Below are 24,571 nucleotides of genomic sequence, written 5' to 3'. Positions count from 1 at the left end.
CACTCACACGTACACACAAACACACACACACAAACACACACACACAAACAAACACACACACACACAGACATACACACACACAAACACTCACACACACACACTCACACGTACACACACACACACACACTCACACACACACACTCACACATACAAACACTCACACACACACACACAAACACACACACACACGTACACTCACGCACACATGTAACTCCTCCAGGATCACATTGTTACCTGTTGCGTTCAGGCTCTGGCTGCTGTGCCGGCTCTGCGTACGCTCAGCTCTAACATTAGCTGCTAGCTCAGTGTTAGCATGCTGTGCAGATGTTAGCAGAGAGCCACCGTTGTGTTGCAGCATCATGCAGCTGTTTCTGTCCAGATGCAGTTTGAACTCTCATCCTTTTGTGCAGTTAAAATAAAGTCTGTATCTCCGCCCCTCGTCAGGTGGAGACCTCTCCACCATTTTCCTTCACAGCACACAAACTGAAGTGTGTTCAGTGTGTGTTTGTTTGAGTTCTTGTAAATGTGCAGATAACCTCAGGGTAACAACATGTAGTTACTGTGTAATGTGTTACAGTACCTTGTTACTGAAAAATGTAATGTGATTACAGTAACACATTACTTTGTAACTTGTTACACCAATCCTGCCACAAGTGAGCTGTCACCCACACCACAACAGTTTTACTGCTCAGTCATTCGTCGCGCAGGTTCAGGAATGCTGAGCACGCTCCTTCCAGATGTGCTAGACTTATAGCTCAGCGCCACCGTGGCTGTGGTCAGGAGGTAGAGCAGGGCTTCTACTAGTTGGGAGGTTGGTGGTTTGATGCCTGGCTCCACTCTGCATGAAGTTAGAAGACTTGAACGGTCATAGAAACATGTTGTAGAAACAGGAGAAAGGAAGCTGTTCATTTAAAGCGCTGACTGATCTGTGCTCAGTGGGCAAAACCAAATGAAGGAGCTTTGAGAAAACTATGACTGATGGTTTGTGCCTCAACAGCAGAAAACAATCATGCACTCTAAACAATTTAAACATGTTCATAATAAAACAGGTAACTGGTTCTTAGCTGTGCACGGGCGCAGGAAAAACTGCGCCGACAGTGATGCCAGGGATATGCCGTCAGGTGGTCTATAAATCCATCTCTGTAGGAAACCACTGAGAGCTGCTCACAGTAGAAGGCGGTGATCCCGGGAGAGCTCTGCAGGCTCTTTGAGTTCCCAAACACTCGGTTATGAAGAGATTACAAAGCTCCAGCTCAGCTGAAGCTCAGTAACTAAAAATCGTCTCTAATTTTTAAGCCGCTGTCACAAGTTCACTGACCAGTGAGATCAAGTATTCTGAACCAGTCTGCACTTCTTGGTTGTGTGTTGTTATTTTCTCGTCGCTCGTGCTTCAGCCCTCGGTTAAAACCAGAGGACTCGGACTCACAGGAGCTTCTGAGCTAAAGCTCCAATCATGAAGACAGATGGGTAACGCGGCCCGATCTCGGTGCTGCAGCCGATTACCTTTCCACCACACTCAGCCTCGTCCTCCTGCAACCCGGCACCGCGCTCCTCCCTTTTCTCATCCCGGCTGCAGAGGGGAGGCGCTGCCGGATGGAGGAAGGTGGGGAAACCGTGTATCAGAGGCGGGCTGAGCCGGGGACGCGGCCCATAAGGAGCAGCACGCAGCCCACAAGTTATTACCCCCGCTACCCGGGCCCATTTTGTCTTCATCAATTCTTAAACTCATAAGACTCCCTGCCTCTCTCCTTTTCCAAATTGTGCCATCTATCAAGTCGGGCACGACTCCGCTACCTCTGCCTCTCCTTCTTCTCTGCAGATCGAGGCAGCGCGGCAGCTCGTCGCCACATTATCCTCGCCGTGAGCTTTTTTTTTTAATGCAGGTGGTAATGACCCCTTCACAAACCCCCCACATACCTTCTTTCTTTCTTTAACCTCTCCTATCCCCAGATCTCTTCTCCTCTTGATGCCCCTCTCCATCTTACTTTATCTTCCTCCCTCCACTTTATCACCTCCTCTCCTCCTTTTCCTTTATCTCTTGCTGCTGGTTCCTCATTGCGGTTGACCGACTGCTCCTCTCTTCCTCGCTCTTCCCATCTCTTTCTCTCCATCTCTCTAATTATGTGCCGAGACAAAGGCGTCTGACTCCCCCTCCTCCCGCTCGGAGCTGTCAGGCCTGGTGTAGGAGAGAGTTAATTTCACACTTACTGCATGCTTTAATTAAAAAGGGGTGAGGAGGGGTGGGAAAAAGGAAGAAAAAACAAGAAGGGTTGCACGCGCTCAGTAACACAAAGGGTGGACGCTGTGTGAACGTGTTTGTGGCGTATGATTGCAGGCGGGTGCGTGTTTTCATATTTTTAGCTGTGCAGGTTTTCAGCTCAGAGTTTGCACTCCTCAGGTGGATGGCAGCCACCTCGGTCTGTATTTTTAGTTTTAATGAGGAATCGATGCGATCGCGGTAACTCGGCAATCACAGGTGAAACGTGGATGTTATCTCACCTGCCGAGGGTCAAGGTGCAGCTGCAGAAACTGCAAAGGTCCTCTCTTACAGAGACACACGAGTCAGATCGTTGCAATAAAGCAAACCCATGCTGAAGGCGCACAAAGACATGTAGTTACATTTAAAACAGGTCAAACTTGGACACACAGAGTGCAGGATTAAGACAATGAGCAGACACGTAATGACAGCGCCGGTCAGGCCTCAGAGTAAAGCTCAGTTTTAGAGTTGAAAGCAGAGAGCAGGTGCTCTGACTCCACAATCATGCAGCAGCAAACACTGCTTTGTGTTTGAGGAGAGAGACCTGGGAGCTGAATGTAAATGAATCAGATCAGTGATATAACTCTTAAAGTGCGTTCTACAACAGGAAGCAGTAAGGCCAACGCTTTCAAAGAGACACGCGAGTTAAAGCAGTAGAGGCGTGGATATGTTTTTCCACATCATGGAAGTTTGGCGATGAGTCTCAGCTGGTGACAAATATCTTTGTTGAAGCAAACACACGGATGAGTGTGAGACGAAGCTGGCAGCAGGTTTGGTTGAACCACAGACGATCGTTCATTAGTCATCCAGCCTTTAACGTACCAGCAGAGGCTGCAGCGTATCCTGAGACGTTAGTGGAAGATGAACCTGTAGGTCATCAGCGTAGAAGTGAACACAGATGTTATACCTCCTACTAACATCACCCAGAGGCTGGACCCCGAGGAACGCCGCTAGAAAAGGAAGCAGAGGATGAGAAACACTGACCAGCAGACACAGAGAAATCCCCGTCTGTACCACACCAGCTGAACGGCTTCACTCTTAAAGCCGAAACAGCGTCTGAGACGGGTCTCTGACAGCTTTTCCCATCACTTCTGAAATGAGATGAGATCCTGGAAAGGTGCAGTTAGGCAGGGTTCCCTAATTTAGAGAATAAAGCTCTGGATGAATGTGTTAGTAAACTCTAAAGCTCTTTGAACGGTCAGCAAACCCAGAAAAGTAAATAAGTAAAATGCAGCTCTGCTAAATGTAGTTTTGTCTGGAAACTGTGTGGACACAGCGTATAATCTGCCCCAGAGGCCGGCGTTCAGATCCCACAGGATGTTGGCGATGATCAGCACGATCAGGAGGATTCATAGACTGTGACTAAAAATTAAAAACTGTAACGAGCCACAGACCGGTCTCCAGTGACGATCCTCCACATGAAACTCTGTACTGTGAAGTTTGAGCTCTGAAGCACGAGAGGCTGATCTTGAATTTAAGATTAGTTTAAAATCAGTTTTATTTTTATGGGCCGAACGCTTCTTAAAGCGACAGGTGCACCATGAGCAGAGCCACAGAGCCCACACTGTTCGTCTTGGAGTGACAGTCTGTGGAAGCTCTGCAGATATTCCACACCTCGAGCTACAGGCTGCACATCGTCACCCACAGCAAAAATAACACACACACACACGCACACGCACACGCACACACACACACACACACACACACACACACACACACACACACGTACCTCTGCCTTTTTCTGATGTCTGTTTTTTCCCAATATTTAATATTTATAATGATACTGCAGAACTGTTACTTCCTGCCACCAGTTCAGCTCCGCCCACATATCAGGTGATCAGCATGTGTAAACACATGGCAGACTGTGGTGGCACTGGTGCGTGTGTGTGTGTGTGTGTGATGTGTAATGAGGAAACACGCACGCCTCCACCCTCGCCGCCGCTCTCTCGCTGCTCCTGCGGATGATAACCCTTGTTAAGCTGTAGAGATATGGAGAACAGTGGCTCCACCCACCATTGTCAAACCAGGTAATTCATCATCCTGGAGCGAGATGAGCTCCAGCTCACGTTTCCCTCTCCGCTGACCGGCCGATGTGATAAACCCACGGTGGCGTTACCTCGCAGCCCAACACGACATCAGACACATATGTACGACTGCTCTCTCTGTCATCTGATCAACATCTCTAAAGTTAGAAATATCCTGTCTCAGAGTGACGCTGAGAAACTAGTTCATGCATTTATTACTTCCAGGCTGGACGACTGTAATTCATTATTATCAGGAAGTCCTAAAAAACTCCCTGAAAAGCCTTCAGTTAATCCAAAATGCTACAATGAGAGCACTTGTGTACAGTAATCAGGCCCCATCTTATCTTAATGACCTTGTAGTACCATATCACCCTATTAGAGCACTTCGCTCTCACACTGCAGGCTTACTTGTTGTTCCTAGAGTATTTACAAGTAGGATGGGAGGCAGAGCCTTCATGCTCAGGCTTCACTGTGTCTGTCCTCGATCTTTGCTTTGTGTTGTTCAGCGTTTCTCTGTCAGCTCACCAGTTTACCTCCCAGTGATGTGTTTAACCAATCAGAGTCACCCTTGTTTTCTCAGTTTCGCTCTGTTCCTGTGTTTTGAGCGCTGAGTTTTTCTTGGTTCACCTCCTCGTGGTTTAACCTGAACACGCCTGTGTGGGATTTCTCCAGATGTTCCAGTTGACCTCTGACACTGGTGTGGGTTTGGTTCGAGGAGGGAGGGGGACACGTTCAGCAGCCTGTGTGTGGGAGACTCACATGTCACTTCTTAATTTTCCTTTTATTAAACTTCTGCACCAAGTTATGATGGAAATATCTTCTTTTACGTAAAGAAACACAAAATGATGGCAGCTCAGCGTAAGCTGGAGTCCTTTGCTCCTGCCGTGTGTTCGTCCCCTGACTCATACCTGACATCTACACCAGCCCAGAGACGTGGTTGGTCCAGAGTCTAAACTGTAGTTGTGGCAGTGAGAGGGCCAGTGTTTGAGTGTCTCTCTGTGTTGGTCCTGTCCAGGGTGCAGCCCCTCCCACCCTGATTTTGGGTAAGTTGTTAAGAAGATGGATGATGGATTTGGGCATGCAGCCGCCCGCATGTTTCCCAGCTGTAATGTAACGCAGCCCTGCAGTCAGCGAGTCATGGCTTCTCTCCGCTTCCACCTCGTACATGTTTTGCATGTGTATGAGCACGTCTACAAGCCTTGCACATGTGCGGCTGTGAGTTTGTGTGGGTTGTGTTTGCAGGAACAGTTTGATCTTAAAGCTGCTGTGTTGAACACGCACATCGAGCGTAGGCTCGGAAACAGCTGCTCTGCATTCAGCTGGAAAACACGAGAGAATGACGAGCGTCCGCGATCAGGAGGAGAGAGCTCTGCGGCGCAGACACATCCACCAAGGTCCAGCTTCACCCAAACGACGTCCTTCAGCTGTCATTCCAAAATCCAGCTCAGCCCAGTTTGATACTTAATGGTACAAATGTTCATTACCATGAATGTGACTCTACATCTCTGTGAATTATGTCCCTGTTTTTAACATAATGGAGGAAAACCAGGATGGGTTGAATCCTCAGTGTCGACTCAAACACTGACGCAGACACGCTCGCTGCAGAGACACGTGTTGTTTTTGGCAGGAAGGCACAACTTTTACTTTGAAAGGGAACGTTTCCAGTTTGTGTCTTCAGTGTCGTTACCACTTGCAGAGCAGTCGTCGAGTGTTTGCAGAAACTCTGCAGGAAGTCTTTAAACGTAGCGTCTCCGCTGATAATGTTGCTACATGTAAATAAATGTGTGTATTCATCGGTTTCCACAGTTTATGAGCAGCTGTGCAGCCAGTCAGGGTCATGTAGCGTGACGGGGTCGGCTGAACGTAAGCATCCACAGACTCTTGTCTTAGCCTCAGGGACCGATGCAGGCGTGTTTCGTCGACGCTCCGTGTGAGACAAACCGAGGTCAGACTCGCCGCGTGCGTACAGTAGGATCCCCTTTCTGGCGTTTCGGTTCGACGCGTTGCTAAATGCGCCACGGCGAATGTCTGCGTCACACGCGTCAGCACGCCCCCAGGCCTCACCTATAAGATGAAGCAGGCAGCCGGCAGATATTAGAATAAACTCGGGGAGAGGCGTGCTGATTCCAATTAGCAGTCTGTTGTTTCACACTGTGGGCGATGGAGCTTGTTATTCCGAGCATGGAGAGAGTCTGAGGAGCTGCGCTCTGCGGCTCCCACCGTGCAATCAGCCTCTATGACTCTTTGGTACCCACCAAGCACTGATTGCTTCATTCATCTGGAGCTATTCTCGCTCTGTGAGGCGCTGCAGAGGTACATTTGTTAAGAACGGCGTGGACACCCGTGGAACGAGGCAGAAAATGGGCTGACCTGCGGGTGGATGTTATCCCATTGCTGAGAGCGAATATGGCCATAATGATACCAGCGGAGGAAGGGTTAGATCCAGAGAAATAATCACAGTTTCTCTGCAATCATAATTTAGGCTATGAGTACTAATGCTATATCATAGGCAGTAATTACACGGCTTGATTAAAAACTCGGGGATTACAATGGAGGATTGAATCGCAGGCTGACGATGCCGACTCTTTGTTTAGCGTTGTGCTGCTCGGTGCGTCGAGGGGATTTGCAGGAGAATCCAGGTGCTGCATCTAAAACAGGCTGATTGTGTGTTTGTTAGATGAGTGTGTTTGGGTGGGTCTGATTGTTCCTCACCGGGAATTATTTGAACTAAACCCGGCTCCGTGACTGCGCGGCGCTCCCGGCTCCGGGCTGGATGTTAATTTTCCTCCGTATGCTTTTTGGATGATTGTCACAAATCCAATAATCTGGAGCCGAGTGTCGGCCAATAATACAAAAATGATCAATGTCTTCTTTGTGAGGAAGGATCAAAAGCTCCAGAAAGTAATGGACGGAATTTTATGAGAGGATTCGTTTGTTTTAATTGAAACATGAGCGAGGACTAACCCTCGTTTGGAATGACGACGAGTCTTTAAAAAAAGCATCAAATAAACCAAAGAATCAAATATAAAAAGTGTAAAGAAAGTGCCGCCGTCACCCACTGACTGTATCTAAAAGATGGACACACTGATGTGATTGGTGGCAGCTTCCTTTCCGTCTCACTGAATAAAACTGTAGAAGATGCACAGACCCGACCGCGTTTCAACACTTTTCAGCATTTTCCTTTTTATTTCCGGTTGTTGTCTTAGCACACACAAGGACGCAGTTTTTCAACGGCGTCCTGCACAAAACAACAACAACAATTCAGGATCCAGTTCACTCCCTTTATGCAGGCGAGGCGTGATGATTGAGCTCAGGTGTATTAACCCCCCCCCCCATCTGAAGTCACAGATGTAAAAACCTGGAGATGGTCCGCAGATGACTCGAGCTTGAGGCTTTAAAACGAGACTCACTGGGCGTTACAGTGGCTCTGTCCATCTTTTACGTACAGTCTATGTCAGTGGGCCCTCAGTTCATTTATAATAAATTAATACATTTCATGTTTGTGAGTTTAAAATTGTTAGCAGCTTCTGGCATTTAAGGAAGAAACAGAACAAATGAAACGCAGCAGCAGGGATGCAAAATCGTTTCACATCCATCAGCAGAACCAGAATGAAGCAGTGACAGAAGCAAAGCTGGAGAATCAACCCGAAGAAGCAAAAAGTCAGAAGGTGAAATATTGAAGGTGATTATATTTGAACTGTGCAAAATATACAGGGAAGGGAGGCCCTTCATTTCTTTATACTTCACAGGAAAATGGGAAACGGGTGCAGCAATGAACTGAAACATGTTAAACAAGGCTGGAAATATTTGGTGTGAGCAGCTTCTCTATCATCTCGTCAAGTATCTTCAGGAAAAGTTCTCCAGGCTTCTTGAAGGACACTCAGAGCTCTTCTGCCTTCTGATGATCCCACGCCAGCCAGTCCACAGCTGACAGACCGTGGGCTTTCAGGTGTTTCGTCCTGAAACAGGACGTTGACCTCAGGAGGAATCCAGTGGCTCCCAGCTGCAAACATCTGTGGGATTTACAGGCTTCCCTCCTCAGACCTGCAGCTGACACATCCTCGATCAGTCTCTTCAACATGCCAGCGACTCCTACTGAGGCACACAGTCTAAATATCCTGCTTGTCTTCACTTCCTGTCATATATGTCCTATGGTGAATGTTGAACATGGCTGTATTTCCTAATAATGTGTTCGGTGTGGGTACAGTAATCCCTGTGAGCTCAGGCTGCTCGGCTCGGATCTTGATATCTTTGATGAGCTTCTCTTCACTCGCCGGGGTTGAAGGGCTCTGACAGGCAGACTGCCGCTGGACAGAAATGACCTCTGAGCGAGGAAGAAGGTGACAGCAGTAAAGGATGGATGGGTGAAATGAGGAATGGACAGAGGCTGGCATAGATGGATGGAGAGGCTGAATGGTCCGAGGAAAATAAGAAGGGAGGGATGAAATAATGGACGGGGGAGCGCGGAAGTGCTAAAGGCACAGAGGGAGTAAATGCACTGATGGATGGGGGGAGACAAGCGGATGGATGGGTGGCAGGAAAAGTGTTGAGAGGGGAGCGCGAGGACTTGTTGATGGGATAGAGAGGTGGTAGATGAGCGAGTATGTACGGGTAGGCAAAGATGCACGGAGATTCAGGAATAATGGAAAGATTGGGATTTACAGCTCTCCAAGGAAAGTTTGTGTCACAATTAAAATGTGCGACTTTCTCCTCGGATGCATTAAGTTAAGACATGGATTTATTTCCCTTTTCCTGCTGCTTTCTTTCTCCTCGCGTGAACCAAACCTGAGGCTGCCGAGTGAAAGGACGTCTGTATGCAGACAGACGGAGGTGCAGAGGTCTGCGTGGAGTAGATGGAGGCTATGTCCAGAGGCTTAATGTAGCCTGAAAGCAACAGGACATTACCGACGTGAGCGGCTTGATCCAAATTGCACCCCCCGGGACCACAGGGAGCGCGGCACCCCTGGAAGACCCCATGGCTCATTGAAAGGGGTCAGAAGCGAGGCGCTCTGCTCCATTTAGCAGCCCGCTGATGATGGATGAATGGAGGGACGAAGTGATGGAGAGGAGAAGCTGAACCCTCCCCCCACCCGGAGTGCACCGCGAGAACGTGCTGCCACCAGGGACCTCCTCTCAGAGCCGTGAATGGTGGTAATGGGTGGTAATGGGAGCGGACACAGGTGGGGTCAAAGGTGATCCCGCTGCTTTAGGTCGGCATTCCCCAAAGCTTTTAGTGGAAGACTGAGAGAAGGCACAGTGCATAGGATTTTAAATAATGTGCTTTCATTTCTGAATATGGTTTAAAGAGAAAAATATCTGTGCATTAAAATATAGAACTGCTCTGAGACTGGAGTTCAGTGTTCGTGTCATTGAAAGGAGGTCAATGAATCTGCAGTCTGTGCCTTCAGCGCGCAGGTGTAGGCGTGGCCTCGGGGAGATTATCCAATTAATGTTCTAGTTTGGGGAGCCTGACCAAGAGGCAAGAGAGCAATGATTTAATATGTTTTTCATAACCAGCAGAAGTCAACTAGTCGTGATGCGTGCTCAGTCATCCAGGTAAGGAAATCTCAAAACGCTGATTCTGTTCATCTGGACGTCAGTGGGAGAAACGTCATCATCATCATCCAGGTGACGTCTTCAGTCTCAGAGGCTGAGAGGAGGTCTGTCGTCTGTACCACCAGAGTTTGTAGGAACTTTGGTCTTATTTTAAATTATTTAATCGTCTCAGCTACAAGGACAGCTAATGGAGCCTGATGGGGCCTGGCAGAAAGCAGTGCCTCCCCTCCTACAGGTAAGCCCAGGTAACACCCAAAGACTCCAGCACCTCCACCCAAAAAGGACTAACCCCAACCTAATGATGCACCTGTGACCCTACGATTTGTGTTTTAACCCTAACTACATGATCTTAACATGTAATTTTGACCCTGAGAGCTATGTTATGTATAACAGAAGAAAGGACTCAGGGTGGGAATCTAACTCCAGCTATCACAGACGTCTGGCTCCCTGCAGCCGCTCCTCAGCTCTGATCAATGGTCACCACATTTTGCAGAGTAACAGTCATGAAAGTAAACTCTTTGGGTCATTGTGTAAACATACTGTTTATAAGGTTGGAGAAACCAGCATTGAGCGTAGCCAACCTCGCCTACACTGCTGCACCAGGCTGGAGTCAGCTTTAAACGCTGAACTCGTGAGCTGGCAGCATCGCCAAACACGATGAACTGTCAAAGAACAGATGGAAACAGGAGGTCATTATGGAGATGGAACAAAGCTGGAAAATAACAAGACACAGGTGAACTAAATCACTGATGACAGGAGCGCAAAACTGAACATGACACACACAGGAGACTATCAAAATAAAACAGGAAACTAACACTGAGACTGAGACATACAGACAGATAAACAGACACGACTGGGAAACAAAGAAGACACAGAAAACAAACGATCGTAACCACTATACTTCAAACTTACAAAAACCAAAAATAAGAATACAAAAGAAAGAATATTCTAAACTAAGAATAAGAGATCACAACTCAAACACTGGCTGGAAGACCCAAGACCAGGACACAACGCTACCATCAGCCAGCCTCACATATCACAGGAAGGCAGAAGATGAGTTTAGATATAAATCGAGTGTAGAAAATAAATCCTGGTGTGATTTCGAGGCTCATGCTTGGCCCCGTGTCCTCATACAGATGGTTTTACAGGGAAAGTGGTTACACAAGAGTTTAAACCTGGCTTATGTTAAATAAATGTTTTAAAAAGCACTGAAAGAATTTAGAGTAGAGAATTTGAAGTACTCATGACCAGTGTAGGGACTAAGGCGTTATTAAGTAACGCGTTACAGTAACTACGTTATTATTGTGGTAACGAGCACGGTAACTAGTTATTATGCCAAAATCAGGAACGCGTTAATCGTTACTGGGATTTAGATAGGCTCGTTATTTGTTACTTCGTGTGTTGCGTTCGACTGACCTCGGAAATCAGAACACGGACCTGGGAATAATGTCACACTGGAGTAAACGGCGTTCTGGTTAGCCTCGTCAGAGAAGTTGGGATTCCAAAATGGCGACGCCCTCGAAAATGGTTGTTTTGCTAGCCCTCTACAAAAAGAAATTACTACTAAACACATATGCAGCCATAGCTGGACTCGGTGGGCCGATGGTGATTTTTCGTTTTGATGGGCCGATGTTTTTTTTTTCTTCTTTTTTTCCCCTAACGGTATAAACACTGAAAGGTGGTGGATTGGCCAGATGCTAGTCGGTGTGTAAAAATAACTCAGTTGTTTGGTGGTGGCATCGCGGAGCTTCCACAGATTCAGTAACATTAGCAAGTGGTGGAGGCCAGCGGGTGGATGAGGGAAAGGGGAGGCAGGAGGAGGAGAGACCCGAGGCGGCCGCCGGTCCGAGTGTCAGGTGAACTGAACTTCAGGTAAGAAGTTATGAGCTGCAGTCTATCTGGGTCAGATATAAAGATATAAGTTTAGGTGGAGTTTATTTTCGTTATGCTGACTTTTTACAGTCAGTTACAATAACTCGTACTGCGTGCTAGCTAGCATGACGGAGTTTCTATACAGCTGGGTGGGTGCTATGATGTTACTGATAGTGAACTTTATTTTATTCATAAGGTTAGTTAGTAGAGTTGCCAACCGTCCCCTAAAAAACGGAATCGTCTCGTATTCAGAGAAAATATTACGCGTTTCGTGTTGAGGTGAAAAGGAACACAGTTTGTCCCGGACTTCAGCTACAATGAAAAAAGACACAAAGCTGGATTTATTCTGTCTTTACGCTGCACAGCTGCCTCTTCTTCTCTCATTCTCTCCCCCTCCCTCTCCTGTTGCTACTTTAATCATGAAACTGATCAATGATCAGCTGATCGTCTCTCTCGTTTGTTTATCGCCTACTTTGCGCCAGAAAGAGGAAACCGCCGGATGTCGCGCTAAACAACAGCAGCACGTTTAAGCTTGATCAGCTGTTGTTAGAATTTATTTAATATTACTTTCTAGTATCAGCTGATGTTTGCTGGAGCCACAGCTGTAAAGCTGCTGGTCATGATGTCGGTTTGGATATGTGGTGAAAGGGAAACATGAAGATGAAACCAGGAGATGTCCTTACTGAATCATCAGAGCTGAACAGGTGATGGAGAAACAGGTTTACCTTTTAGGTGACATGAATGAGTTGAAGGGAAGTTATGAACTGTTTCTGAGAGACAAATAACACCAGGATCCTTTTCTAAGTAGCTGACAGCTGGTAACTGTGCAGGGGCGGGTCTAGCAAAGTTTTGCCAGGGGGGCAGGTAGGGCATTAACAGGGAGAGGGGGGGCACAAAGAAATACTTTCTTATTCTCATTTAAAATGTCTCGCTTTAAAAAAATATTTATCTGAGTCTTACAACAAACGATTGATAGATTGATACATATACACCATCAGAACAGTGTACATCACTGTCACAACAGTGAATGTTTTCATTCAAAGGCTTTATGATTTTTCCTATGATGGCGGCCGGTCTCTAGTCAAAATGCCCGAGACTATTTTTTGTCAAAGTCCAGCCCTGTATGCAGCTCATCTGCAGTCTGGTGTTACCTACATCTTCCTACTCAGAAGGCAGAATTTCCGAGTTCTGAGTACAATCAAAAGCACCATGACTGCAGTTTTCGTGTTGGATGTAAAAAGCGCACGTGACGCTGTGACGTAGGCTAGAATCATGGCAGCGGTCAACGACGGTCCAGGCCTGGGATTTCTCTCGTGGAAATATGCACATTATCTTTTCCTTTCTGTTGGTAGGTGGCACAGTGCACTTGTGGCAGGATAGTGCTAACATGTAAGCAAGCTAGCAGACTGGCATCCTTGCTGGGTATCCAGCTACACATTAACAAGAGAATTCTGAGTTAAACCAAAGTTACTGCCCCTAGTAACTAGTTAATTTGAAAGTAACGAGTAACTTGAAGTAACTGAGTTACTTTTGATAGAAGTAACTAGTAATGTAACTAAGTACTAATTTAAAGTAACTTACCCAACACTACTCATGACACATCCACATCCATGATATTATTAATTTATTAGTTACTTTAATGTTGCTGACAGGAATCCATTCAATGAGAGATGTAAAATTACAATCGTCTCCACAGCGCCCCCTGCAGGACGTAGTGGGCAGCTCTGGGATGTTCGCTGAGGTGATGGTAGGCTGTTTTTATTCTTATTGACTGCTGTTTTTAAGGTCGTGGCCTTGAAGTTTAAATAGAAGTGGACTTCCTGTTTCTGCAGAGTGTATTAAAACGTCCGTTTTAATCATCAGCTGTGAATGAGGAAACAAGAGAAGAAGTCCTACTCTGCATAACCGCCAAATGAAGTTCAAACATGGCTCGCGCTCAGTCTTGGTGACACCGCTGCGAGGAACAGCTTGGCTCGCCGCCCAGACTTTCACTACATCCAATTTGTTGCTTCTCATCCAGGTCCCGGTGCCACTCCAACGTCCCCGAAACATATAATTTACTGTCTTCTCTTGCTCCAAGATGCAGCAGAGAGTAATCAGATAAATGGGAAGCATCTCAGAGGAGAGCCGGCAACATGGCCGACTGGATCAAAGTCCCATCCTCGCCGTGGCGTGACGCTTATCTCGCCTAGCTTCGCCGCCACATAGCATTGCTAATTTGTTGAGCCAGTGGCGAATCAGAAGGTGTCTCTTTGCTCGTGTCGTTTGAGGGAAAATCGACTCCAACATCTGTCAGACGCAGAAGAAGCAGTTAATCATGAGAGATGTGACTGCAGCGCGCAGCTAGCAGTTAGCCGTACGTGATAGCAGAGCTAATGGCGCTGCTGCGGCTCGGTTAATGTGAGACACAGAGAAGTGTGTGTGTGTGAGGCTGAGGAAGAGGGCGGCGGTGTGGGAGGAGGCAGCTATGCGAGCTCCTCGGAGAGGCTGGGAGGGCGAAGGGTCATTATTGACTGAATGAATTTTTAAAGAGGGCCCTCGGTGGGGGGGCGGTGGGGGGGGGGGGGGGGGGGCAGCGCGCCTCTCCGTGTGACTGTGTAACGCCATACTGAGCACCATCCCACAACACTGCACTCCTGCTTTTCTCTTTCCATCAACAGAAACGCTCCCCACGCCTGAGGCTCATTTCCACCATCCTGTCTCCACAGCACGGCTGTCAAACATGTGGCGTGTGGACTAAAAGCTGGCCACCGAAGGGTCCGATCCGGCCTGCTGGATGGCTCTGCTCATAGTGAAAACTGTAGAGAAGGATAGCTTTACTCTCAGATCGTTTACTGCAGTGGGACTGATGTTTAAATAAGGAATATATCACATCACAAAATCTTTATTAACACACAGACAGCTAAGAGAGCCGGCGACTCACCTGTCCTTGTTGTCAGTGCGCTTCATTTCACTGATACCATAAATCAGCTCATAAAAACAGGAAAGAAGCGTCTGACTCCCAAAGTGTCCTGGTAGCATCTTTCAGACCCTCCTCCATGCTCAAACCGAATCTACCCCCATGTTTGTGACAGAAAATGTGAAATATGACACATCAGAAATCTCCAACTTTAAACTTAAAGCATCAGAACAGGAACATTTAATCCGTCCATCCTTTTGTGGGTGGGCTGCAGGGGCACCTCGTCCAGGATTCATCCTGGTCACATGCTGAACCACCTCAGCCGGCTCCTCTCCATGTGGAGAAGAAACAGCTCCTCCCCGTCTCTAAGGGAAAGCCCAGCCTGTTTCAGCCTCTGCGCACAGCTCAAGGTCACGAGTGAGGGTGGGAGCTTTGACCTTCAGGCTCAGCTTCCTTTTTACTGAAACAAACTGCTACAGCATCCACATCATTCATCCTTAGGAAAGCTGCACAGGTGAGACACCGTCATAGAGCTGGAGGGAGTCAGCTGCAACTGCTCACGATCCTTCAGCAGGTTCATCTGCAGAACCTTTAGGACTTTTGTTTCTGCTGCAACGACCTCGCCAACCAGAGACGGAGCCTCCAGAGAGGGGAGAAGAAGCCCCGCGGCAAGGGAGAGGAAGGTGCTGACTTCTAACCCGAGCGAAGAAACGAGATCCAGATCTTGTTTTTTAGAGATCATGGAAGCCAGACACCTCTGAAAGCACCAAAAATAAACCCATAGCTGCTCATCTCAGGTGTGTCATTGTGTTATGGATGTGAGTGTGTTCAGAAGAAAAAGGGAAAAGTGTTTTAAGCAGTGAGATCAAATCTGTGGCCCGGGATCTAAAGTGAGTTTGACCTGGCCCCTGTCTCCATGCTCACCTAGGCGGCCTCGTTGATTGCCCTTTGACACCTTTAACCAATCAATGATGGACGTGGTTTCAGGGAACTGGAGGAGGCTGATGAGGAAACCATCTAAAGTGAGAAGCTGCTTTTCTCCCCCGGAGGAGGTAAGAGAGGCGGGAGTGACTCAAGGCCACAACCTCCAACTCCTCGGATGTTGGGAGCGAGGCCAGCCGAGCTGCAAGAAGCGCCCAGAGGCGGTGCCTGCTTTGTGGGGAGAGAGATAGTGAGAGATGGGTGGTAGGTTTGGAGAAGCTGTGCATGCTCACTGACCCTGGCAGATAGCAGACGAGAGAGGGAGGGGGGCATTCAATCATACTAATGAGCGAGGGGGCAGAAACAAGGGTGGAAGTGGTGGAGGTGGTTGGCAGTGCCAGGCTTCTCCACCAACTCCTCCTCCCCACCCTCACAACACACACATGCAGCAGCCACACTCATTAGTGCCGGGCAGACCCGCTGTTGGATGGAGCTGAAACGCCAGCTCAAACAGCCTCTCTCTCTCTCCCCTTCTCCTCCATTCTCCCCTGGTGTCTCTTGCCCGCCTCTCCTCCTCTCGCCTGTCTCTCCCCGCTCCATCCTTCTCAGCCAAATTGGCCCTCTGTTGTTTTCCCGTTCCTCCTTTCACTTCCCCCCGCTCTCGTCCCTCCATCCTTTATCTTTTCCCTCCACTTCTTCCCACGTTTCATCCTCCCCTCGTTCCTTATTTCCTCTCCCCTTCGCAGTCCTCCCCTCCAATCCTTGCTCGTCTCTGCTCCCGTGGTGGAGGGCTGATTTGGAGGATTAGGCCCGTGGCAGGGTTGTTGCTGTGTCAGTCTAACAGGCAGGGATCTGGACCAGAGCTCAGTCCAAATCCCTTCCTCCACGCCTGCCTGCCTGGCCACCGAATTAGCGGCTTCCTCTCCCTCGCTCCCTCTTCCTCCTTTCATCTCGCTCATCCTTTTCTTTTTCCATGCCTGTCTTCCCCTCCTCCTCTATGTTCTTCATCACCGTCTGGTGTCCGCGGCATATTTCCATCCTGCTTTTTCTCATTATTTATGGCTTTCTTCTGTCCTGTATCCTTAAAAAAAGCACTGCGAGCCTGCTTACTGAGAGTATTACATCCTGATATCGCAACCAAGAAATATGATCACATCACCTCACTGTGTTAGCTCTTTTTTTTACCACCAGCTGTCACTTTTTCATTTTAAATCTGGTCCTTTCCTGCCTGCTTACCGTTTAACCTCAAAATCACAACCAGAAATTGTCATTTTTTTATTAAAAAGTCCACGTTTAAACCAGAAAATCGTGCCTGATGCTGTTTGCTCTCTTTGTATGCTGAGAAAACACCTTTAAAAAAACACAAAAAACCCTTAGCTGGCTTAAAAAATGTCAGTCTTCCTCATAACCCAATCCTTCTTAAAATATCAGGGGGCCAAATGCTCTTTTTTAATTGCAGCTCAAGGCGAGTATACAGTCAATCTGCTCGGATAAGTGAGTTCTTCCTTCAGCCTCGGGGAGCAAATAGAAGCAGGTTAGCGCCGCTTTACCGAGGTTTTATTTTTTTACATGCAGGTCACAAAGTAGAGAAGCTCGGCAGATGCTTCTCTACAAATTTCTTTTTTCTGTAAAAAAGAAATTAGAAAGGCTGTGACGACACAAACAGCTGATTGTTAGTCAGACTTACAATCTGCATTATTAGGGGCGTGGCCTCTTTGACTGACAGGTGGATGACACAGGTGGCTGTAGCTGCTAGCTGTGTGCTAGGCTTCACCTGAGCTAATTGTATCTAACACTGAGGACTAAATATAGGCAGAAATGTTGACCCTGTGTGAGCAGCTACCTCAGCTGTATGTTTGGTGACATGGTGACTTCCACAGAGCTGAGAATGTGTTCTGCATCAAAAGTACTGCGGAGGAATTTCCTTTGAACGACTGCTGATGCGAAGTGATCTCAAAGGTAAGCCAGTCATGTGACGCAAAACAATGTGGAGAAGCAAATGAAAATATTCTTTTGATTTATTTGTTGGCGGTCACCTTTGTTTCTCCTCAGCATGTGGAGAGGTGTGCATACATATATTGGCACATTTGGCCTTTTGTGCCTCAGTATTTTCCTCCGGCTTTCTTCCTTGTGTTCGGGGGACAAACTGGATAAAAGTGGTGACTTTAAAGGCTCTGACGGTGGAGCTGGTGTCTGGGCGGGTCCCGCTTTGGTTTATCTCATGCATGTATGCTGCTGTAGCATGGGGGGGAGGGCGCTCTGCAGGTGAGCTACAGGTGGCAGTAACACTGCAGGTGATGGAGAAAAGAAGTCCCGTCACCTCTGCAGCTCTTCTCCAAAATCATCTTTGCAAATGATTTATGAGGAAGGACAAGCTGCTTAAGGATGCGCACACATGTTCTGCAGGAACATCGGTGTGCCAGCGGATCCTCAGCAGCATCAATCAGCCTGATGAGAGCCGCTGTCAGAAATCTTTACTGCATCCTTTGTCTGAGCAGGTCGGCTCGTCGAGATCAACAGAAAAGCTCCAGAACGACGTTCATAACAGCATCCAGGTCATTTCTAAGATCTTATCTCACGGAGAAGCTGCGCGCTGGTGTCCAGATGTTGGCGTGCTGGCTGTGGAAGAACAGGCTGCAAAGAGATACCGGCGTTACAGCAGGTTGCTGAGGGGCACCAGTCTGCTGTGTTACACCCAGGTTTAGGTGAGGACATTGGGGCGGGGTAACAGTAACCCTCGCACGGCGCACAGCTGATGGCGTTGTTGTACGCACAGATAACGCGCCTGATCGGGGATTTCTTTATACGTCTGTGGAACAGTGAGGTACGGCACAGACTGAGAGTACCGATCTCTTATCTCAAACCCAACCTGCTCATCAGTTACCATGGCGATGATCCCCAGAAACAGGTGAGGTGACCTGGTTAATCTGTGAAACAGCTCAGCACTGTAGCTCGACTGCTTGCTGGGGAGGTTAAGAAGATCCAGATAATGAAAGTTATCCCGGCGTGTTAAACAGCTTCCCCGACCGAACCCGAGCAGCCGCACTCCCATGAGCCTTTGCTCTTCCTCTAATGAGTGTGAGACACATTTCATGTGAATCTTTTTGAGCTTTTTGCAGCTTCCAGGCTGAAAAGCTGCCCTAATATAACGAGTGCAGGCTTTTTGTGTTTTTGTGACCTCCCGCCATGTGAAGGTTCAAGGTTCAAGGTCGGAGCGGAGCGGTCAGGAAGGCGTCTGGACGTGGCCGCGCCATCTTTATATGTGAAACCTGAACAGACAGAACCCACTCAATACAAACGTGATCAAACCTTTCTTTAATAACAGATTCAGCACCAAGTTCAGTGGGTTGGTGTTTGTTGGCGGTGCTGCTGTTGCTGAGCCGAGTGTCTCGCTGTGCTCCACAGTGGAGACGCTCTCATTTCATGGTGCTCTGTTACTGTCTTTGCCTGAGCGGGCCGGGCCCAGGGGAGGGGAGCAGGTTACAGCGATGCTGTCTGAAGGACACGAGGACACTGAAACTGTGAGTCACAGAGAGGGATGGAGGAGGTAAACACGGGACGACGGCGAGCTGGGAAAACTGAGTGCACAGCTCATCTACGAGCCGGCGTTAAGCTGAGGATCAGGATTTCTCACAGCAGCAGTGACTGAACTGGTGCTGCGGACGCATCACCTCAGATTCTCTGTTTTCAGGCATTTGTCTCCCCATAAACCTTTAATAAGAGCAGTTTAACCTCAGTCCTCCTGTGATCGTGTTTCATCAGCACAGTATCAGCGAGGACGTCACCAGCACTCCAAACATCACTGCTCTTTAGTTTTTGGCTTCATTCACATCTAAACTTCTGGAATTTGAATAATTTTTGGAATTTATTCAAATTCTTCAGATTAATAAAATCCCACCGATGACGCAGAGGTCTCAGACTCTTGGTGTTAAAGGGTTAAAGCGTCGCTCTCGACTGTGTCTCTGGAAAAGCAGTGAAGCAGCTTCAGTACTGAGCATCTATGTGGTCTGACTCACAGTAGCTGCACATTTTGTGCGGTGAGACGCATGCAGTGTGCACAGGTGAGTTTGCAACTTGGGGAACATGAATGTCAAATTATTCATCAATAACTTTGAGTTTTCCAGGACAAACATGGGAGCAGAAACATGTTCCGGTTTCTCTGGAGAATTCCCCCCTTCATGAAAAATGTTGTTGTATAAAAGTTTAAAGTTTGCATTCCTGGGGGCGTGGCCTCTTTGACTGACAGGTGGATGATGTCACAGGCGGCCGTAGCAGCTAGCTGTGTGCTAACTGGATCGTGTTTGTGCTGTTGGAGCCTTTTTAATGACGTCATGTGACCAATGACATGGCTGCTGTGAGGTCACTGTACTAACAGAGCGTCCAGTCGTTGATCTGTGAAGTTAGAAGGAGACTTATTTTTCTTCCTGTACTAGATCAGCTTTGCATGATTCACAGTTCATAATAATCCTTTTGTCCTTGGCAGTTCATCCTGTCTGAAACAAGCTCTCTTAGCTCCTCCGCCCTATTAAACCAATTCTTTTCTGATTGGCTGCTCCTTGTAAACAGGTGGGTGGGGCTTCCACTATGTCTGACATAAAAAAACCCACCTGAAACTGTGTGTTTAGAGCACGGGGGGGCACAGGAACTTCAGAAATGTGACAGGAAGTGAGGAGAGCCAGCGTGCTGACGGACGACCTCATTTCTGTAAATTTGATCTTGAATAATTAGATTTAAGACTGTTTTCTGTGGTCTGGGACGCAGAAGTGAAGCGTGTTGAGGAATCGCTGACATGTGTGGTTGCAGTCCCAGTGGGGTGTTTGTTGAAGGGCGGGGGACGGCGAGCCTGGCATTTACTCACACGGCCGGCAGCCATGCTAGATATACAGGAAGAGTCGGCAGATCAGAGGGACGGCGGGCGCAGAGCGGCGTCAAACAGACATGAAAGACGATGTTGACTTTTCTCACACACACACACACACACACACACACACACACACACACACACACACACACACACACACACACACACACACACACACACACTCGCATTCCTTTCACCTGCGTGCCAACTGTTGTTTGATCAGAGCTCACCAGCGATGAAATGTGCTCCGGGTGCGTTTGTGCTCCAGCGGAAAGCCAAAAAAACGAACACGGGAGCGTCTCAAAGCCCACGGGCTGCATGAAAGAGAGTGCTGACGGTGACAGAAACACAGCCCGACGGTAGCTCGGGTCTGCCGGGATCACATATACAGAATTAGACCTGGAAGTTGCTGGAGGTGAGGAATGATGTCACCATTGCTGGTAACAAGACATCGACATCGCTGCGTACTTGTTTGCTTGCACGGTACGTCTGCTAAACGAGCGCAGGTCACGAAGCTGCGGCGAGGAGCTCGAGCTGAGCAGAGCTTCCTCCAGATCATTTAACCATCGAGTTTCTGAGAAGATTCAGCATCCACAGTCACCGAGACGCTGCTGCTGTCACTGGAAGCAGCACCAAACATGGACACGGCCATCGTAACGTCACCTGGTAATCAGTGATGAACCCTCAGCATGAGCGTTTTCATGGTCACATAACGGCCACGCCTCCTTTCTCACTTCAGAACTGACCAGAATTTACAAACAGCTTCTTATCTTATTCAGTACGACCTGAAAGCAGCGGCCGAGACCATAAACTCATCAGGACAGAGTTGGCTGAGGTCACAGAAACAGGGGAGAGGGCCTTTTGTAGCCAGATGTCTTTGTGCAACCTCGAGGATCTCCTCAGTCACACTCGGAAAACCGTGGACTGGACTGGAGACGGGGAGCACTCGCAGTCTGCTGTCTGCAACTGAATGGAGGTGAGTCAGGAGTTAGCTGCAATCTGTTTGTGATAAATCAGTGAAACTGTAGGTTACGTGCTTACAGTCAGAGTCCCAGATATGAAACACAAATTGATAAATCGCACCAAAAACAGTGACGTAGCTGCTGCAGGATGGCGCTCTGACTGCAAAGTGCTGCAGGCGCTGAGCAACTGTGATCTGCATCATGACTTCTTTTCACTACATTTATATTCTGCGCTGATATTTGAGGATCTCTCTTTCATCCTGCTGTAAAGCAATAATTCATCATAAAACATGGTTTAACTCTCGTGCAGACACTTTTCATGAAACACACGGGTCAACCGTGGACCTCATAATCAAATCCAGTGTTTCAGCACCAAATCTGTTTCTGATAAAAGCTTTGATTTCCTGCACGCCTCTTTAAACTCCTGAAAACGTCGTGTAGCGACGTGAAGGCAGGCCGAGGGTGAATCAGGGCTGCGGAACATTTGAAAGTTCATTGCTGCAGTTAGGAGCAAACTGCCCACCGGCTTCATGAAAGATGTACACAGGATCTGAGGGGGAAGTGATTTAAACCACTCAGGGTTTAAACCACAGACCGTCGGCTCAACTTTAGCAGCAACACATCAGGGGCCGGAGTGGAAAAGGTGCAGATGCACTGCTGTGAACGTGCACGAAGACAGAAATGTAAAAGCACGTCTTTGATATGTTGCAGCTGTGTCTGTTAAACTTTTCATATACAACAGTAACTTTATATGTCAAGGACTCTTATTGTGAAAGGAACTGGAGGAAATGGGATTTTGGTACTTGACATTGGTGAGATTTAACCACACCCTTCACAGCAACCTTCTTCTGATTGGCTGCTCTTCATAAACTGAATTTCAAAATTAGGCAGGTGGGCGGGGCTTCTGTGGTCACGGTGCTGCGTTCATGAGGAGGTCATGTTAGAGACGTGTGCTTCCTCCTGGTCTGTGAGCTAAACCTCACTTATCTCTCCCTCAGATCCGCACACACACACACACACACACACATTCACTGTGTGGGCTGCTCAGCTGCTCCTTATAGGTAAAAACACCTTCATGAACATGTTTCTCCATACGCTGTGTAGACTGTGACCACACACACACACACACACACACACACACACACACACACACACACACACACACACACACACACACACACACACACACGTATTCATGCGTATTTGGACACGTTTCTGCATGGATGGACTTCAGCTAACACACTCATACAGTGCAGCAGCCTGTTTACATGTCAGTGCGCTGATGCTGTTGCGCTGCATCACAGAGGCAGCTGTGGCTGACGCCGAGCTCTCGTTCCCGTCCATTGGTCTTTAAACAGCTCGTGAACTCTGCATGCAAATGATCCCGTGCTCACGATAACGTTTTCTAAAGGACAACACCTGCAGCTGGGAGGGAGGGCGGGTCTCTGCAGCAGACTGTCCAATGCTGCACTGAGACTGGCCTTTGTGGTCCAGGCAGCCCACAGTGACGTATTTATTGGATTTTGTTTGATTATAGATATTGAAACAGGTTTTAATCAGGTTGGTACGGTTGTTTGTTGGGTTAGTAGCAGCATGTGACAATTAAACAATAATTAAATAATTAATGATTAGACTAATTAAAGGCTAAACTTTAGCTGTTAGCAGCGGCTCATGGTCAACGCTGCCATTTATCTGACCTGAATCCTTCCATCTCTCCCCTCCTGAGGATCTTCCTCCATCTATTTACCACCTTAATTTCATCTTCCTCATGTCTTCCTCACTTCTGCACAGCTGGTGAAACAGCCTGCTGTGACTGTGAGGCCTGGTTACCAGTGGTTACCAGTTGTTACTAGGTGAGCTAGCGCCACCTTTTCTTTACTTCTTCCACACTAAACTTTTCCTACGAGCTGCGTGAGAGCACAACAAAGGTAGGGGAGGGGCCGGTGACATTGAGAGATCTGATTGGACAATCTGGTGTCAGTAATTAATGAGCTGCTGTCAGTGCTTGTGTGTCAGCCCACCGGGAAAATGTCCGGTATGCCAGATTAGCGGTCCAGCCCTGCGTAAGTCACTGTCTTGGATCGGGTTAGCTGGTGATGTCATTTCCTTTTATTTTTACTGTGATTAACATCAGTGTGGATTCACGCTGACGATGGTAAATAAGACGGTTAACCACCTGCGTTCATTAAAAAATCTATATCTAAACAAAATATTTATAAGCACTTTAACAAGATGCTAGAAAAGGATCATTAATGAGAAATAAGTTTGAAAGCTTTCTGTAAACACAGGAATGATCTGTTCAATGTTTGATAATTAATTATGAAAGGCTGTGATACAGAGCGGTGTGCGGCTTTACTGAATAAATAAACTTTATAAGGTACAGAGCTCACTGAACAAAAGACAAACAGGTCAGATGTTCAAGTTATTTTATTTTTATTCTATGAGCCTTCTTTTAACAAACAGCTGGTGTTTAGAATACAGCTGAATAAATATTAAAACACATCATTTGTTCATTTCTGGAGATCCGTCAACATGCTGGTCCACATGTTTCTGCATCTTCCTCCCAAGATTAAGCTTTAATTCCTAAGTTCTTAAAACAGCTATAACACGTGTATTTATCAGGGAGTAAAGATTTACTCTGCGTTTAACGTTCACTCAGAGGTCAGAGAAAGCTTGAAAACAGCTGCAGGGAGCATCGGGAGCCCCGACCACCCGGTCAGCTGATAGCTGGTGAGCCGTGCTGGTTGTTACGTTGGCAGGATGTTCTGCAAACAGGCAACAGACTGAAAAGACAGTTTGGAGATCCGTCCCTGACTCAAAGGATGTTCTGCTGATGCTCACCAGAGTTTTGGCTCCTGGCTAATGTCAGCTAATGTTACCTCATCTGCCAATGTGGACGAATTGTTAGCTACCTAGCTTATAATTTCATCTGGCACCCCGGAGCGTGGATGGTCACTAAATTTCTGTTTTGGTCCATATTTGGAGTTTGTGGTCGAGTCTGTATGACATGTGGTTTTTAGTGATAAGCTAACGCTAGCTCAAAAATGGAGTCGCTTCTAATCTGGTGATATCCAGCAGACTGATTTTATTTATGCTAATAGTCCGTTCAAAGACAAATCATCTTCTGTTGAGGAAATGAGAACAATAATGACAGAAACACGCCATCTGTGCAGCACTTTGAATTTACAGAAAGTACTTGTCAAATTTCTGTATTTGTAA

The sequence above is a fragment of the Pelmatolapia mariae genome, linkage group LG16_19 (assembly GCF_036321145.2).
Source record: "Pelmatolapia mariae isolate MD_Pm_ZW linkage group LG16_19, Pm_UMD_F_2, whole genome shotgun sequence".
In the NCBI taxonomy this organism is placed as follows: Eukaryota; Metazoa; Chordata; class Actinopteri; order Cichliformes; family Cichlidae; genus Pelmatolapia; species Pelmatolapia mariae.
Note: the sequence above shows the minus strand (reverse complement) of the source record.